The sequence below is a fragment of the Xenopus tropicalis genome, chromosome 1 (assembly GCF_000004195.4).
Source record: "Xenopus tropicalis strain Nigerian chromosome 1, UCB_Xtro_10.0, whole genome shotgun sequence".
Taxonomy (NCBI): Eukaryota; Metazoa; Chordata; class Amphibia; order Anura; family Pipidae; genus Xenopus; species Xenopus tropicalis.
In genome coordinates, this window is record NC_030677.2 from 4,553,033 (window position 1) to 4,567,638 (window position 14,606).

The following is a 14,606-nucleotide window of genomic DNA, read 5'->3' on the forward strand; positions in this document are numbered from 1 at the left end:
AAGGAAAGTTGAACCTGTTGCAGTAGACCAGGGTAAGTTGCCGGATCCAGTTGATCTAGCCCGCAGGTCTTCTGGTGAGGAAGTTTTTGTTGGAGATGATCCGCAAGAAGGTCCCGCAGTAAAACGCAAAAAAGAGAAAAAAGAGAAGAAAAAGAAAGAGGAAAATCCTGATGTAAGTTCTGGTAGAGAGTCAAGTAGTTCTACTGATGTGCAATCTCTTTCCAGGGGCCAGAGACTCTTCAGATACTACAAATGTAGGTCTGATGCGATCCTACAGGAAGCATTAAGTGATTGGCCGGTTAAAGAAGAATACGAGGAGATGGTTGAAACATGTATTAAAGGTCAACACGCAGATTTTGTAAGGTTTAACATATTGAATTATATATAAGAGTTAAAGTAAATTTTAAATTTTCAAAAAAATTACAAAAAAATAAAGATAAAATGGTTTTGTGCGATGCTGTAGAGTGTTTTAGCGGATTTATCTGCTGACTCACTTTATTACTGAGTTGAAACCTTATTGGGCACAGAGATCGCTTCTCGGCCTTTTGGCTAAGATCAAGTGCAGGTCTTAGCCTTAGGTGCCCCGAGACATCGCCCCTTGGCCTTGTGGCATCGACACCCAGTGTCTTAAGCCACATGCTGCTATTAGGGGGCTTTCTATTCCGGGCAATGAGGAGCGATCACCCTAGACTCCAGTGGTAACCCTAATCTGAGGGGGAAGCTGGGAGTTTTCTTCAAGATGGCTGCAAAGGAAGATGTCGTTCCTGCCTTTGTGAGAGTCAAGCATTCGGTGAGAGCCATCGCGGCTGATCCATCTGATTCGGAGAAGGGTCTGAGCTATGTCGTGAAGGTGATTCTGGAGGAGATCGGCAGGGTTTCAAGGAGAGAGATCCTCGCCATTCAAGATTACCCGTGGAGAGGTGTCTTTGATGTTACTTACGATGGTGAAGGCATCTATCGGAGTTTTTTGGAGATCTTGGAGAGGAATTCGTCTGATCCTCGACTGAAGGATTTCAAGATTTTGCCACATTTTGCTAAGGAGGAGAAATTTCTGGTGGTGAAGCCATATTCTCCGTTTGTTCCCTTAAGAGAAATTGAAATGGTGCTCGGAAGGTACTGCAAGAAGTTAACATGTGCAGGTAAAGATCCTTAATGAGCTGGGTATCTGGACTTGTAAATTTAAGTTCAAGGCTGTTTTTGAGAAGGGAACTATTCCGGCAGCAAGGTTTCGGTTGGGAGCAGTCAACATAGACTGTTTCTTTAATGGTATGCCGGACTTCTGTAGGAGGTGTAGGCAATATGGGCACATGGCAGAAGGGTGTACGCTGTGCCAGAACTGTGGTAAGGCCGGGCATGAAGTGATAAATTGTTCTCTCCTGAAGAAATGTAATTTCTGTTTGCAGGTAGGACATTTATATGCTGTATGTCCACAAAGAAAGACAAGGAATGAGGTTCCTGGTAAGTTGGTTACTGAAACAGAAACAGCAGTGATGTCTTTTGGAGAGAAGGCTTCGGGGAAAGTGGAGAGTGAGTCTGGTAATGCACTTGCGTTTCTTTCTGATTTTGATACTTCCCCAGTTTTGCAGTTTTCTGGATAGAGTTTATCTGAACCCTCGAGTCCAGCGTGTGAGGTAACACCTATTGTCAAAAGGAAAAAGAAAGAGAAGAACAGAGACCTTAAGGTAACTCCATCTGGTGAGGAAGAGCATGATACTAGAGGAGAAAAACTTTACCAGTTTTGGAAAAAGAGATCTGATAAAGAAATACAAGAGTTCCTGAACACCTGGTCGGATGAGGAAGAATTAGAAGGTGTTAATAGGTGCATTAAAATAGGTACTGAGGAGAATAATGTGAGGTATCAAGTACTGACTTATTAAAAATTATTATTTTTGTAATGTGTTTTTTTTCTTTTCAAATAAAAATAATTATGCAGGTTTTTAAATGATGAAGTAAAGTTATACTGTGGGGTTCATTCCTGCTAGTTACTTTATTTCTGAGCAAAACCTTATTGGTTATCGCTTCCCCCCTTTTGGCTAAGATCAAGTGTAGATCTTAGCCTGAGGTGCTCGGAAACATCACCCCTTGGCCTTGTGGCATCAGCACATAGGGCCTGATTCACTAAAGTTTATTGCACGCTTTTTTGCGGTATAAAAGACGCGAGAATTAGCGCGTGATTCACTACAGCATTACCGCATGCAATAAGTTGCCATTTTCGCATGCAGTATTTCTCGCGCTAGTTTTACCGCATGCGTTAATTTCCACGCTGAAAAGAATACGATCGCATGATTCACTATAACTATTGCACGCTAAATATCGCATTCGGCTAGGCGAAAATTAACTTCTACTACAGGCAGGCGAAAAATTATAGAAAAGTACAGTAAATTATTTTTTTGCAATAAAATATGGACTTACAGTGTTATTTATTCAAGTCTGTGTCTTTTTACTCAATTTCACTAAAGTCTTGGCATGTATGGAATTTCCCTACTAATATACAGTACTATAGCGGTGACTATTTAGTCGGATAATATACAGTACTATAGCGGTGACTATTTAGTCGGATAATATACAGTACTATAGCGGTGAGTATTTAGTCGGATAATATACAGTACTATAGCGGTGACTATTTAGTCGGATAATATACAGTACTATAGCGGTGAGTATTTAGTCGGATAATATACAGTACTATAGCGGTGAATATTTAGTCGGATAATATACAGTACTATAGCGGTGAATATTTAGTCGGATAATATACAGTACTATAGCGGTGAATATTTAGTCGGATAATATACAGTACTATAGCGGTGAATATTTAGTCGCGATAATATACAGTACTATAGCGGTGAATATTTAGTCGGATAATATACAGTACTATAGCGGTGAATATTTAGTCACCATAATATACAGTACTATAGCGGTGACTATTTAGTCGGATAATATACAGTACTATAGAGGTGAATATTTAGTCGGATAATATACAGTACTATAGCGGTGAGTATTTAGTCGGATAATATACAGTACTATAGCGGTGAGTATTTAGTCGGATAATATACAGTACTATAGCGGTGAGTATTTAGTCGGATAATATACAGTACTATAGCGGTGAGTATTTAGTCGGATAATATACAGTACTATAGCGGTGAGTATTTAGTCGGATAATATACAGTACTATAGCGGTGAGTATTTAGTCGGATAATATACAGTACTATAGCGGTGAGTATTTAGTCGGATAATATACAGTACTATAGCGGTGAATATTTAGTCGGATAATATACAGTACTATAGCGGTAAATATTTAGTCGGATAATATACAGTACTATAGCGGTAAATATTTAGTCGGATAATATACAGTACTATAGCGGTGAATATTTAGTCGGATAATATACAGTACTATAGCGGTGAATATTTAGTCGGATAATATACAGTACTATAGCGGTGAATATTTAGTCGGATAATATACAGTACTATAGCGGTGAATATTTAGTCGGATAATATACAGTACTATAGCGGTGAATATTTAGTCGGATAATATACAGTACTATAGCGGTGAATATTTAGTCGGATAATATACAGTACTATAGCGGTGAATATTTAGTCGGATAATATACAGTACTATAGCGGTGAATATTTAGTCGGATAATATACAGTACTATAGCGGTAAATATTTAGTTGCACAAAATACATTACTGGGAATATGTTGGCGAATTGTTGCGACTTTGTAATCACGCGCGATTTGCGGACATTTTGTGGCGATTTAGGAATCTCGTGACATGTGCGACTTGTGGCCATTTTGTGTCATTGAGCCTGCAGTCACCACACTGAGAGCACCATGCCTGGGGTGTCAGAGCTGCTAATGGAGGAGAGGCGCTATATTATAGAGTTCCTCCTGCGCTCAGGGTATGACAGGCTGCCGCTGGGGCCAATAGGGGTCCATGAGAGGAAGAGGGCCATCCTGCGTTACGTAATAGCTGGGTTGGGCAGGGACCTTCGCCTTATAATGGACCTCCGCCTGCTCCAGCGGATTTGGTCAGACCTGAAGCGCAGGAGCTTTCAGGAGATAGCTGACATAGCTGCAGGTAATTATTCTACTTTAATATGGTTTTACACAAAATACGTTTCTTAAAAGATTTAGCAAGTAATTTGAACTTGAAATGTATTTTCTCTCTCTCTCTCTCTCTCTCTCTCTCTCTATATATATATGTGTATATATATGCATGTTTTTTTATAAAATACACAATAAAGGAAGGTGCTTTTTAATTACTATAGAGAAAAAGGAAATCAGTTTTTAAATTATGAATTACTTGATTCAAATGGAGTCTATGGGAGACGGGCTTTCCGTAGTTTGGGGCTTTCTGGATAACGGATTTCTGGATAAGGGATCCCATACCTGTGTATATATATATACACACACACACATTTTCAAATACATATGCATAAATGAGTTTAAAGCAGGGGGGAAGCAGCAGGGAGCGGCCCATAGTGTGAGTCATTTGGGGAAGGGCCACGAATGCTTTAGGGGGCCCTGGCTAACAATGTCTGTGTGTCCTTTGGATTGATGTAAGGGTTCACAGGGGGAGGGGCCAGTGGGGGTGTGGGAGGAGGGGGGGCCAAAAAAATGTTGTTGTGAGGGGCCCCGTTATTTAGGATGGTGGCCCTCTGTGTATGAATGTATATATATATATGTATAATAGATTTAAATAACATCTTGCAATACTGTCTCATAGAACTCAATATCGACATCGCGCCTCTCCTCCCTCCAGAGGCTCAACCCCACGCAGACCAGGCTCAAGGACCTGCCCAGGCCCCCGAGGCCCCTGGACCTGCCCAGGCCCCCAAGGCCCCAGGACAAAACCAGGCCCCCAAGGCCCCAGGACAAAACCAGGCCCCAGGACCCAGCAAGGCCCCAGGACTGAGCCAGGCCCCAGGACCCAGCAAGGCCCCAGGACTGAGCCAGGCCCCTGAGGCCCCAGAGGCTGAGGAGGTAGAGGAGGCCCCCGAGGCCAAGGAGGACATGGAGGCCCGGACACCCCTCCTTTACTCCTCCCCCAGTTTGAGCCCACTTTCCCCGGCCCTTGGGTTCCCCCCCCAGCCCCCCGGATGCCAGCCACCAGGTTCTCCTGCCGAGGAAGGCCCACAACATCGATCCATGCAGGAGGACCTGGACAATATGAGGGCTGAGCTGGCCCAGCTCCGGGGGGAAGTTGCTGAACTCAGGAGGGACTTTGAGGAACTCAAGGGCAGCAAGCCCTAAGTTTTCCCCCCCCCCCTTTTTTATTTTAAGTGAAAGTTTTTAGTTTTATACTTTTGAACTGAGTAATGTGTCATTATTTATCCTTCATTGATATGGAAGCTGTGAGTGTGCTACGATGGCTGCGGAAGATGATTCAGTGGCTATGTTCGTCCGAGTCAAGCATTCGGTGAGAATCATTGCAGCGCAGCCTGAGAATTCGGAGAAGAGCCTGGCCTATGTTGTGCGGGTTATACTGGAGGATTTGCTATCCTTGCTATACAGGACTACCCGAAAAGAGTAGTCTACGATGTCACCTTCGATGGCGAGGGTGTCTACCAGAGCTTTTTGGCAATCCTGGAGGAATTTTCAGCTGACCCTCGATTAGACGGCTTTAAGATCTTACCACACTTCGAGGAGGAGGAGAAATTCTTGGTAGTAAAGTCGTACTCTCTGTTTGTTCCTCTTAAGGAGATTGAGGCGGTCTTGGGTAGGTACTGTAAAAAACTTGTGTTTGCAGGAAAGATCTTGAACAAACTGGGCATCTGGACCTGTAAGTATAGGTTCAAATCTTCGAGAAAGGTACCTTCCCGCCTGCAAGATTCTGTCTTCCGAACAGTTAATGTCGACTGTTTCTTCAATGGGATGCCTGAGTTTTAAAAGAGGTGTCGACAGTACAGGCATGGGACTGAAGGCTGCGTACGATGTCAAAATTGTGGTAAGGATGGGCATGATGTTAAGTTCTGTTCTCATCTGTATTTACAGGAGGGGCATCTATATGAGGTATGCCCTCAGAGGAAAGCCAAAGCTGAGAAATCTGCTGAGGATCCTGGTAAGTTATCTAGTCCGCTTGATCCTGTGCCTATGTCATCTGGAGAAGAGACTCCTGCTGGTAAATCTTCATAGACTTCTTGCGTTAAAACGGAAAAAAGTGGAGAAAAGGGAGAAGAAAAAGAGAGCCCTGAAGTAAGTCCTTCTGTAGAGCCTATTGAAAATGTTGTTGTTAAGTCTCTTTCCAGAGGGGAGAAGCTCTACAACTTTTATAAGGAAAAGACTAACGCGGAAATTCAAGAAGCTTTGAATGAGTGATCGGATGATGAGGAATTCGACGGCATAGGGAAGTGTATCCAGAGTACCCCTGACAAGAAAGATATTAGAAATGCTGTGCTAAGTTACATTAGAGGGTTAACGTAAATATTTTAAGAAAAAATCACAAATATATATATATAATAAAGTAAAAATGGTTTCTAGTGATGTTGTGAAGTGACTGGTGGGTTTTTTCCCGCTGGTTTACTTTATTACTGAGTTGAAACCTTATCTGTTCTTATCAGTTCAGATCTACTGAAGCAGGCTGAAGTCTGAAGATCTGAGGCTGATGGAGAGAAACATCGCATTGACCGACCGACGGAGAATCTTCCGAAGGTCTATAGCATACGCCTACAATTAGTTTGGTAGCTTCTTTACTATCTGTGAGAAGCTCAACCCATAAGGATTCAGCTCCCTCTGTTCCCCCATCACTTCCTCCTTAATATTTGCTTTTAGTTCCTGCTTAATGAACAGACACACCCCTCCTCCTTTTCTATTGCCCCTGTCCCTCCGAAACAATGTATAACCCCCAATATTAACAGCCCAGTCATGAGACTCATTCAACCAAGTGGAACTGCATCAACTGCATCACTGCCTTGCCTACCAACACTGGAATTCTGAGAAAAGAATGTGCATTTTGGGGAAAAAAAGGGAATTTGGGCTTACAATTTTACATTAAAATTTACATGAACTTACCTGTGTGTATCCATGTACACTCAGCAGCTGGGCTATAGGCAGGGATGTGAGAGAAGTTTTATCTCCAATAAATCCAGCAATTTCCCCTTTGCCCCTACAGGAGTAATTAGGCACCACATTCCCAGGGCCAGATAATATCTTCAGGACACTCCCTATAGCGAGGCTGGGGTCCCCACAGGAATCATATACACGGTATCCCAGGGTGATGTTGGGTAACAGATCCAGGTTCCTGTTAATCTCATCAACAGCAAACAGGAAGGTTTGTAATTCTCTATACAGTTCTATACGAGGACTGTGGGAAGATATTAGGGGTTATTTATGATTGTAAGTGTACAATAACATTTACAAGTCATAAAGTAACCAAATAAAACACCCTAAATATGAATGCCAGGGGTCCCCTGAACAGTTTGATGCCCAATATGTATAGGTTTACCTAAGTATGTGGCATGTAGGGGCCCCAATGGGAACATACCCCCATATGATCTATCATTTCTGTCATTAAAGCTTCTGCAAAATCAACTCATTTACATCATTTTATGTAGAATAAAGCTACAAAAAGTATGCTCACCCCAGAAAGCCATATATTTGAGGAAAGTACACATTCCCCTGAATTCAAAATGGGTACCCATGTCTTTCTACTCCAAAGCACCAAGTTGCAAAGCTTTCCTAAAGTCGGAAATTTTTGAAATATTTCCAAAAATCCTCTCAAAGCTTCCAGTTTGCAACATTTTATCTCCCACATATCATGAGGTACCAAAATAAAACACCCTGAATTTGAACGCCAGGGATCCACTGAACAGTTTGATGCCCAATATGTATGGGTTTACCTAAGTATGTGGCATGTAGTCCTTTCTACACCAAAGTACCAATCTGCAAAGCTTTCTTAAAGTTAGTGGTTTTTATGATATTTCAGAAAATTGCATAAAAATGTTGCAATTTGCCACATTTATCTCACACAATTTCTTGCATACAAAGGCAAATCACCCCAAATAGGAACACCTAAGGTCTACTGAACAGTTTGATGCCCAATATGCATAGATATTCCAAAGTCTGTTGTGTGTACTGACCCCAAAATGAAAATTGTGCATATGGATTTTTTTCCTGCCAACTCAGCTTTTGCATACAGAGCCCCCTGTCAGTGTATTATGTGCCGTAACACCCCCTAAGTATACACAGACCCCCAGAAAACCATATATTTTTGGAAAGTACACATTCTGATAAATTCAAAATAGGTAAAGTTATTTTTGTACACCAAAGTACCACATGGCAAAGCTATGCTAAAAAACAGATTAGGAATACTAATACAGGGATAAAAATGCAATAAAACCACAAACATTGTGTAAATTGATGAAACAACAAAATAAGTCACTCAACAGCATAATTAGTGGTTAGAATATCTGATCCAATAGTCACGCTACCAAAATAAATTTTTTAGGGAAAAAAAACTAAAGACAAAGGGGTAAAAAAAATGATAAAAAATAAACAAAAAAGGGGTATGCATGTGTGTATGCATCTGAAATTTGTGTGACAGTGTGTAAGTGTGTATATAAGTATGCTAAAGTCTGCTAAAGAATTCTAGAGTGTGCTCGAGTGTGCAAAATGGGAAAAAAAATAAAACCTGTGCTAAATTGTGTGTAAATGTGTGTAAGTGTTAGTATTAGGAAAATAAAAAGCTCTTACCATTAGAAGGTCCCAGGGATCACAGGCAGGGTCCTCTCTGTAGCCTTTGCAGCACAGGAAGTGCGTGGGTGGTGCTGGGGGGGGCAAGGAGCAGGAGAAGACAGAGGATAAGCAGCAGACACAATGCAATCATGTCTGCTGCTTATAGGTCCATGATGCGATCGCACCGCTGGACTGACTTGCCAGCCCCCTTGGCTCATTGCCGAGGGGGTTGGGGGCACAGCTGACTCTCTGCAAAAAGCTGCCGGTGCAGAGAGAATAGTGTAGGTACTACGTTGTTGGCAGATAACTGCTTTTTTTAAAACAACGTAGTACCTACGTTATTGGCAGGGAAAGGGTTAAAGTATCCCCTGCTGGATCCAGCCTATTGTTCTCCTGAATACCCTGTGATTCCAGGCCTGGTTCCCTATCTCGTTCCTGCATTGTTCTGGCTCCTTGCCTAGTTCTTGCTTGTTCTTGTGTCCCTGTCTATTTCTTGCCATGTCCCTATGTCCCAACCATTTTTTATGTTTAACGGTTCATTTCTTTACTTGATTCTTATGATTTTTGGTTTGGTTTGTTTGCCACTTGCCCTGCTAGGACATGGTATAAATATCACCTGAGCAGATGAAAGAACTACATTTGTAGCCTTGCCAATATCCTGCCTTTGGGGGCCCACTCACTGGGGGGTCTCAGAGGCAGACATACTGGAGTTCACAGGCAGATCTGCAGCACAGACACTCTCCCCAGTGGCACCGGCACCTCCTGGATCTCTAGCAGTTTGGCACGGAACAGGATGTGCTCTGCTGAGCTCCACACAGGATAAAGATGAAGCCTATCTGATCTCCAGGACAGCTTCTATCACAGTGGTTTTGGCTGAATCTGCAGCAGGGACTGTTTTGTGCAATAATTTTTTTTTGACATGCATCATTTTTACGCACGTGCCAATTTGTTTTGACGCAGGTGACAGTTTTTTTTGTCCATTTTGTGAAATGATCCACCTATGGTGAAACCAATTTTGCCCATCACTATCTACAGGAATTACCCAGCATTAGGACTCCATGCAAGGTCTACATGATGCTGGTCAGTCAATGTATTTGACTGGATCTTCCCCATAGATCTCATGACAAGTACACAGACATTGAGAGAAGTTATATGCAATGAGATATTTAAAATAGTATTCAGAAAGGGCCTTAAATTAGAAGGGGAAGGAGGAAAGATACATTTTAAACAAATAACAGAAAAATGATGTTGTTAAAGTTTATCAGAGGACTTTATAACTTTGCTTTGACAGTTTATGTAGTTTTTTTCCTATAGGTCTGTTACAAATTTTCTTCAACCTCCTGTTTTAAAAGAAGGAAAAAAAAGACAAAATCACTCATTCCTAATGAGCAGCATTTAAATATTTATATAGCACCAGCAAGTTACACAGCACTTTACAATAATTTAAAATGAACAGGGGTCTTACAATAATGTAACAAACAAGGATTACAGAGTAAAAGTAGGATGAAATTGTCCTATTCGCAAAAGCTTACTATCTAGGGCAGGGGTGGGCAAACTACGGCCCGCGGGCCACATCCGGCCCATTGGCCTTTTTAATCCGGCCCGCCGACTCCGGGTCCCTTTAAATAATTTCTGGGCCCTGATTGGTTGCGCTTCGTGCATGCTCGTACGCAGGGGGCGCAACCATAAAAAAGGATGCAGCGGGGAGCCGGGGAACAGACGCAGCGGAACGATGGAGGGAGCTGAAGGTCGGAGAGATGGAGGATGCTGGTGGGGGGGAGCTGGTGGGAGGGGAGCTGTTGGGAGGATGTTGGCCCGGCCTGGCCCGCCTGTGAGTAAATGTGGCCCCCGAGCCAAAAACTTTGCCCACCCCTGTTCTAGGGGATAGGCTACATTTGAAACATAAGGAATATGAAACACTTGGTAATTTATAATAAGTTGATGTCTGGTTAATCAAGATACACTGAATAAGTTTCCCTAAACAGATGGGTCTGCAGGGAACATTTGGGAGTTTGGAAGAAGGGGAGAGTCCAGTGGCTCAAGGCAGAAAGTTCCAAAGACAGACAGGAGTCTGAGAGACGTCTTGCAATTGGGAATGGGATAAAGTGTTGATAGAAGAAGAGAAGCAAATGTCAGAAGCAGAGAATGTGTGAAGAAGAGTATTTTGAGATCAGAGCTGAGATATAAGGAGAGGCCTCATTTTTAGAGGACATATATTTTTGCTTACAGTCAACACTCCTACAATGAGGATATTGCAATCCTGAATGTGTTTAAACTCATACGTATGCTTGGTGCAGTGAATGTGGCACGGTGAGTCTGACCCACTCAGCTCAGTACTGCAGGGAGTTACCCATAAAGCTGCTAGACAGAATATCACTCCCAGCTGATCAGATAAGAGACCTCTAGTGGAAACCCATGTAAAACATATCAATTCCATCAGCCCTGTTTATCAGACTACAGCTTTATATAATATGTTCTCTCAAGTTCAGCAAAGCTCTTTTGACTGGGTGGATGTATTTATGTGTCTTAATGCCCACTGATATTTCTTTTTTAATTTCCTAAATGTGCAGTATCCCCTTGTCAATAGTGATGAGCGAATCTGTTCCGTTTCGCTTCGCTGAAAAATTTGCGAATCTTTCAAAAGATCTGCGAAACGGCGAAAAATTCGCAAAACGGCGAAAATGTCACGCAAAAAAAAAAAATTGTCGTGCGTGGCTATTGTTTCGTCGCACGCGGCTATTATTTTGTTGCACGGCTATTGTTTCGTCGCCCACGACTATTGTTTTGTCGCACGGCTATTGTTTCGTCGCCCGTGGCTATTATTTCGTCGCCCGTGGCTATTATTTTGTCGCCCGCGACTATTCTTTTTTGACGCCGGCGACAATTTTTGGACGTGCGGGCGAATTTTTCCACGGCTAAATTTTTCAACCGTTTCGCGAAACAATCCGCCAATGGCGAAACGCGGGAATTTGCCGCGAATCCATGCCTGGCGAAACTTTTCGCCCATCACTACTTGTCAACTCTCCCTACTAAAGGGTCAATACCACCTTGTTCAACATAAGTGGAATGAACAGGGCTTGTACTGAACATACTTTTTTCTATTATTGTCGATATTGTATTAGTGTTGATTATTAAATTGGGAAATAATTATGTTTTTTGTGATTTTTTTTTAGCTAAACCAACCAATCAGGGAAAGTGAAGTTACTCCATGTTTGGTCCTTGCAATGTAGGTACTTAGAATCCCATCATAAAACCATTTCAATAAACTTTTTATTTCTAAATCATTATGTAGGGGAATTTGTCCACTTGGAATCTAACTATGTTCAGTAGCAATTGTTTCCCTGTTTAGCTTAAACTATAACAAAACCAAAATTTTCTGGATTAAAATAGGCAAAAAGTATGTTGAGTACCAGTCCTATTTATTGCACTCATGTTACCCAAGGGAATATACTGTCCTTTGAAATTTCCAATCTAATACAGTTTGAATTTTCTAGAATTATAATAATAGTTTTAAATATGTACATTCTGCAGCGGCATTTAAGTGATATGAAGATATCATAATTTTGGTCGACACGAGCTCAAAATGATCCATCATCCAAGACAAAATCAAATTGCTCTGAATGGATCTTGATCTAGATAAATGGGTTTTGCTAAAATTGGTTTAGGATCTCACAACCCAAAGACCACATCAAGGTATGTGTGCAGTCATATTCTACTAATAGTTGGCTCCAAAGTAGCAGGATACCCTTCAAGCTCTGGTAGCAAATTGTAGTGCTAGGAATGACCCAGAAGTGATAGTTTCACAAACCCAAAATGTGAAAATGTATCCAGTAATGTAGAAAAAAGAGTGAATTGGGGCAGCTTTTAATTTTCATGTAGTTGTGTTTCAGCTGGTTGGTAATTGCTTGTATGTTCTTCATGTCCTTAAATGTGACTTTCCCTTTAAAAAAGGGTTTTCATTAATCCTCATTCCATTAAGGTCCAAAGTAAATCGTTTTATACACCTTATTCTTATTCTTGCCTTCTGACATACAGAGATGATTCTGCCTTCAAATATCTTCGAGTGCCTTATCTCCTGGCTATCTGGAAGGGTGGATGTTCTCCAGAAAATGATCAGTTCCCCTCATAATGAAATATGTTGTGTTTTGCATAATTATCAAACTTCCATTAACAATTTCCATGGTATAATTCAGTGTGTCCATTAAATGCTCAGCTAAAAGTGAAGACCATTGAGTTTTTATCAAGAACATTAATTAGTTTAATTAATTGTTGTAGGAATGAAACAGAAAATGTTCCAGAAATAATGTTTACATTGGCTAAAGACTGCTGAATGATTCTTTTCCATTCTTCATAGTAATTAATATTAATTTAGGTCAATATAAGAATCTGAATGCAACACATATCCCAAATTCGGAGAGATATTTTTTAGAAGGTAATGTTTTTAGTGTCATCTTCAGTTCTAATTATCCCAACACAGGTCCAGACAAAATATTTTAGAAACTTGGCCAAAGCATAAAACTGGGCGTCACTGTGTAACAGCCGGAAGAAGTAGGAGAAGGAGACTCTGAGCATTGGGTCAGTAGCGCCATAACTGATCTGTCAGTGTAGCGAGAAGGTTTAATGTTGGAAAGAATTTTACTGGAAACTGCAGTATAATAAAGTGTTTCCTTGGAATATTTTGATTTCTAGTTAAGAATATAAAGAAAACAAAAGTCAGAGGCTTCTACAAAAAGAAAACAGAAATGACCCACCAAATAAATCTTAAGAAGTACATTCAAACCTATGTGCTTCATCTAGTAATGACCTCCTATCGGCTAAAGCCAAAAACTACTTCTCACTTCTAATACTTCTTGATTTCTCAGCTGCTTTTGACACTGTGGATCACCCTCTCCTTGGCCTTTGTGACACTGCTTTGTCCTGGTTTTCATCTTACCTCACAAATCTTTTTTTCAGTGTCTCCTACAATGGAGAATCATCTCCCTTACCACTTTCTCTTGGGGTTCCTCAAGGCTTTGTTCTGGACCCCTTATTATTTTCTCTCTACACTTCCTCCCTTGGCAAGCCTACTAACCTCTATGCTGAAGATACCCAGATATATCTATCCTCTCCCAATCTCAACCCAGAGCTCTTAACTTGCATCTCTTCCTGTCTGTCTATCTCTTTTGGATGTCCCAATTCTACCGTTAAAGGGACAGTAAACCAAACATAAAGCTGCCCCACTGCGCCCCCTATTTCTCTATAGAAATTGATGAGAAACATAATTACACATGGAAACCAACTCACCAATGAGAATTCTACTGACTGAAAGCTAAATTAAATATGCAAGAGAAGTGACCAATGAGAATGCTGATTCCCAGCACTGTGTCAGGCCCCTTGCTGGTACCTTACATATAGAGATAATGATGGCATTTTCCCGTCATTATATGGCACAGGAATCAGACATGGGGATAAAGGGACAGACTTGTTCAGTGCTGGGAAACTGTGCTTATTGCTCCCAACTCCAATTGCAGGAACAGAGAACAGGGAGCCGGATTTACTCACATCAGCTGGGATTCTCATTGGAGGATTCTTTTGCATATATATGCAGCCGCTGGCCCTGGGGATTTGGGGGAGGGTTTTATTATGCAATATTGCTTTAAGAATACAACCCTGATGTTGCTGGACTACAGCTCCCAGCATGCCTCACCCTTCATTATGTTACATTATTCTGACATGTTATAAATTCAAATTAAACTTGATAATTGTTGTAGTTATAAAATTTGACATTAATGTTTGAATTGTTTGTATGAAAAATTTGAGTTTACATTCAAAAATCCCGAATTGTTAGAGCCAAAATTATCGATAAAACTCCAAAAATTTGTGTTTGAACTGACCTTCATTTCCATGAATCCTCTTTATTTTTACCAAACAGGAATTGCTCCAGCAGCCATTTTACATA

General features: G+C 41.2%; 1 pseudogene; it reads left to right on the forward strand.

The window, feature by feature from the left end:
* Window positions 1-739: 739 nt before the first annotated feature.
* Window positions 740-1,877, forward strand: LOC105946418 (annotated as a pseudogene).
* The last annotated feature ends 12,729 nt before the right edge of the window (window positions 1,878-14,606 follow it).